This window comes from Montipora foliosa, chromosome 8, assembly GCF_036669935.1.
Source record: "Montipora foliosa isolate CH-2021 chromosome 8, ASM3666993v2, whole genome shotgun sequence".
In the NCBI taxonomy this organism is placed as follows: Eukaryota; Metazoa; Cnidaria; class Anthozoa; order Scleractinia; family Acroporidae; genus Montipora; species Montipora foliosa.
The window spans coordinates 6,099,972-6,104,971 of NC_090876.1; the positions used below are offsets into that span (position 1 = coordinate 6,099,972).

Genomic DNA, 5,000 nt, shown 5'->3' on the forward strand with positions numbered 1-5,000 from the left:
CATCGCAACTTTTTCTGTCGTTAAGGTTTGCTTCCTAAAAGAAATAAAACAAGTCATACAGTGAGATAAGTCAAATGTGAACTCAGTTTCCTGAAATATACTTGTTCCTTTTTTCAATCTTGCCGCATATGCAGCAGAAAGAAAACGAGGCGGGACATAAGCTGCTCGTGGAGAAATGAAGACAAGAAGCGCTGTGCTCGTAGAAACGGCATAATGAGAAAATGGATACGATAGAACTCAAATACGACCAACAATTACCAGAAAGCGCATTGTGGTGAGGAGGTAAATGTGCGTATTTCACTCGTGCAAACAGGCATTCATAAACTGACTGTCATGCAGGCGAACGAAAGGTAACCTGAGTATCAACCCTTCCCGAGGGGTAGGGGATCAGGGAGCTGACTGATACTCAGGCGAAACAAAAGGACAAAATTGTTCTCAACAAGCTTTCAAAGAGAATATTGTTTACATTACTTAAAGAAGTCCACGGTAAAAGAGGGTATGCCTAAAGAACTAAACTATTATTCACAGGAGGGGGAAATCAGCGGTCAGGTGTGTTTAAGGTCCAGGCATTCAAATAGAAGGCGAGCACGAACAACAGTTGTGTGACTCCTGGAACTATTAACGGTTAACGTAGCCATCAAGGTAAGGCATCGCTACTCTGAAAGGTTCCAAAGTCGAAATTGGCTTCCATCACGCTTGCTGGCATCGCTACATGGAAAAGTTTCAAAGAGGAAATTTGCCCCTTCCAACCGAAAAGCGAAGTATCTCCTACAAGATACCGGTACGTTATGGATACTTTTCACCTGTGCCGACGATCTACTCGATCTTATATCTGGTTGACGCCAAATTTCAAATATCACAATCATGGAGAAGAGTTTCGGTCTCTTCCAAATTTCTGCACGGACCGCGTTGCATGATGGAAAGGGCAAAAGGTCAACAACACTATTCCTGACCGTGTGGGGTTGACCATATGGGGCTGGGCTCTTTTTATATGCGTTCCAACACTCGATCCATTTACGGTGATTTCGGTTGTTGGTTGGTTAGAGATGAATTTGGCAACGAGTGCGGGTTGTAACAGACAGTGGTGTGTCAAAGAAAATCTTCCCCATCTGTCTTTGTTATATCTGTTGTCCGGCAATTCACGGTTCTAGGTCTACTGATGTTTTTGTCATATGAGAATGACCTACCGGATAACCTGCAAACCTCTCTTAGGTTATCTGCTGACGACTCCTTCAATAGTTATAAAGGCGCCCGCAAACGAGGAAACGTTATTGCGGAAAACAAACATTATGACATAATCATAATGTCATTTTACTTCGAGGCCTGTCATAGCTGATTAAATGCCATGTTAAGTTTCTCCGCTAGCGTATGAGGCGTGGGCATTGTTTGACAACTAGCCAACGAAAAAGGAATAGTTCGGATGACAACAAGGCTAAAGGCAAGTTCAGTTTATCGTGAGTTCCTTCTTGCCTTCGTTCTCGTCGTGTTAACATCCTGACACCGTTTTCTCGTACACCAGGAGAACATTTCAGGCAAGTTTTTCACATTGTTCATCTTAACTTGGTTCCTTTTAGTATTTTCCTTCCCTCAGCTGATCGTGTCTTGTTCGCCAGTAATTCACACGAGGCTTATTCTATTCCACGAGTGTTAATTCCTTTTATTGGCTCGATTTCCAACCGCGGTTCGGGAAACGAGCCCGCGCTCCTCCCCCGAACTCACACGTAGACCGTACACGAGAGAGCGGCGGAAATCGAGCCTATTCTATTATTCAGCGCATAAAGCATTTCGTTGTTAGTCACCCAACAGATTTTGATTTAGGCCTTTACCTTTCCATGCCTGTACAACTACGCTGGCATGGAGTGGGGGATAGAACGGTTGGAAATACGTTAGGGTTCGACCTCCCCACTGTCCATTCTTCCCGCCCTGACATAGTCATTCTTCAGCTACGCAATAACGACTTGGTTAGTATATAATACTCTTTCACCATTGCAAGTAGGCTCTGCTATTGAAGACTTTGTTTATTTATTGCATGAGTCATATGGGGTGAAGTTGTTGTGTGTGTGCCAAACTACTCGTCACGATTCAGCTGAGACGTTTAACTTAAAAGTCGGCATGTTAACACGATATCTTAAGGTGGTGTTAGAGCCAATCCCTTATACCGTTTTTTGGAATCACGGAGGGTTTTGGCGGTCGAAGGCAAACTTTTATGCGCCTGATGGCTTTCACTTAAACTATAAGGGCCACATAACATCTTTTCGTAGCCTCCGGGGAGTAGTACTGCGTTCTCTGGTTATCATCAATTAATCTCTCGTCAATCTCTTCAGCAAACTAGTGCGACGTCACTCAGAGCTCCTAGTTTCGCACCGGTAGTTTAAGCGGGAGTTGAGATAAAAAACATTGTTTCTCGGTGTGTTTCCTCGGCTCGCAAACGAGGAAACATTTGCTGAGGAAGCAAAGTGGTTCTGAACAAATTCAGAAACATGTTTGCTTCCCAGGAAGCAAATTTTGCTTCGCAACAAATTTTTCCTGGGGACAAAAACTGGGAAACACTTGCTTCCGCAACAATGTTTCCGCAACGTTGTTTCCTCGTTTGCGAGCGCCTTAGGTATCAGGGATCTTCGTAAGCACGTGACGTTTTTGACCCACGGATGGCAACCGGAAGTGAGCTATTTTCCCTTTTAAGTTGTCTTCACACAATCACGTTTGTATTCATTTAGTATCATTTCTCTATTAGAGACGAGAAGTTTCAAAATCTGTGAGGCTACTGTCCTGCCATGCGATATGTTCACTTCCCGCTGCCGTTCGTGGCTCAAAACGTCGCGAGCTTTAATAGCTCCCTATTTGTGACTTGGCTACTTATATTTATTTGTACTCAACTCTGCACAGTCTTCAGGTAATAAAAAACAATTGGAAATTTGACTCATTCTTGTTAGTCAAGACCTACTGATGGAAAGGTTGTTGTCCATTTTTTGACTCATTATTCAAGGAAAGGGTTCTTTAGAAAAGGGTTTGATCCTGAACACTGGTGGGAAATTATTTAGCTGCGTGTGGTTTTTGACGCGGAGGGTGTTGCTTGTTTACACGGACGCACTGAAATGGGACGTTTTCCCTCTAATAGCAAATATATTGTTTGTTTCAACAAAAGTTGTGGCTGGAAAAGGTTTTTGTGAGATTTTTCTGCCTTCGTCGATTGCTAATTTGTATATGTGCGTTGGTATTTGATATGCGTGTTGTTTTCATAAAGATGACAAACATTTTTAGCCATTTTGCATTTCAAGTTTTCTTTCTTGCAAATGATTAATAGGCAGCCATAGTTTTGCAAGTCATAAAATATTTGTTTGGTCATTCTAGTGTAAAATGAAGTTTATTTGGGAAGCCAACAATATTTCTTTAAGGGTGAATTTTTACGTTCTTGATCAAATTTAATTTTTGCAACAATTATTCACAAACAAGAAGCTACATGTATTTAAAAAATAAGTAGGTTCGTTTCCGGACTAAGCAGCGCTGGCGATGATGAGAAATATGTCGCATGCGAGCTCGATCCTCTGGGCTGCTTCTTCCATTGCAGGAGTTACCAGGAGTACCTCTTGGGTTCCTAGGCTTTTTTCATTTTTATTTTCGGATTGGCCCAGCCAGCATTTTTCCTGGGAAAATCTGGTTTCAGCACCTATAAAACTACCCAACTCAGTGTCCTCTGTTTTTGTGTTAGACGTGTCACAGGCAGCCCAGTTTACGCTCCCGGAGCGTCTAGTTTTATATCATATGAAACTCAAACGAAAGTCCCTAGTATCTTTAAAGGAAGGCATTTGAACATTAACTTATAAAAGAAGACGAAGAACACGATTTATTTTACGCCGCGAAGTTTGTTTATTTCGTACTAGAAAGAAAGTTTGGGGCGAAATACGCCGTGGTCACCCAAGTCCCACTCAGTCAAAGTCGCTGTATTAGCACCTCGACGTAGCAAATCTTAACACCAGCAAAGACGACTGTCACGGATCGACTCCATGACGATCTACATCCATTTGAGGTTTGACAAGACAAATTGCAAATGGTGTTCAATCCCTCAAAGTGCAAGGCAATATGTATTTCCAACAAAAAGTCACCAATAAAAAGAATGTCGTTTGCGGAGTTGGTCTTGGTGGACTCAAATACCTTACCTCGGAATCACTTTAACAACCAATCTAAAATGCTCTCCACACATTTCGACAGTTACTGGGAAAGCCAAGAAGATTTTGGGTTTGATTAAAGAAATTTCTGGAGCTATCCAATAGATGTGAAAGTAACTACACATTTGTCATTAGTTTAGCCAAAGTTAGAATGTGCTTCAGTGCACAGCATGGGATCCCCACTTCAAGAAGGACACAGCAACATCCGATTGAACGTTTTCAGGAAAAGAAAGCACGATTTTGTTCAAAAAACTATCACCCTACCCCCAGATTTTATTATGTTTGCATTTAGTGTAATTACATGTGTGATCATTGAATATTACTGCGCTGATTGGTTGCACGCGAGGTTATTATTACGAGATAATCACCTAGGCAGTTTCTGTGGTTGTGCACTTTATAAGTGCACTACACACATTGTCATCGGGGCTGTGTGAGTGAGTGAGTGAGTGAGTGAGTGAGAGTAAGATTTGTAGACCTACAGCGCGTACATGAATTACGAAACTAATTTACGGTTTTCTTGAATTATAACAGTAAAAAATTGATGTTTGTTTGCGGCCCAATTGTCGCCTTTTTCCTTTCTTAATTTTCTTAATGAAAAGAGTATGAAAACTGTTTGAGTACGTTATCGTCAAATCAACAGACATGTTTAAATGTCTTAAATCATAATCACTCTTTTCCCGTCTACGGAGATCGTCACGCAAGCTCACAATCCACAGACATTCTGCAGGTCAAATAAACAAGAAAGAAATTCACCAGTCGACCATAATATTTTGACTGTCCAAGACCGGGTCAACTTCTCTGCCTGCATCGAAAAACATTCAACAGCAATTTCCT

The 5,000-nt window shown here is 41.7% G+C and overlaps 1 long non-coding RNA gene across 3 annotated transcripts in view; it reads right to left on the minus strand.

Moving 5' to 3' along the window:
- Positions 1–5,000, minus strand: part of LOC138013374 (uncharacterized) — a 29,001-nt gene that overhangs the window by 575 nt on the left and 23,426 nt on the right. For all 3 annotated transcript variants that reach the window (XR_011125208.1, XR_011125210.1, XR_011125209.1), the window contains exon 4: positions 1–34. This exon is cut by the window's left edge and continues 575 nt beyond it. This is a non-coding gene — a long non-coding RNA (uncharacterized lncRNA). The remainder of the gene's footprint in view (positions 35–5,000) is intronic.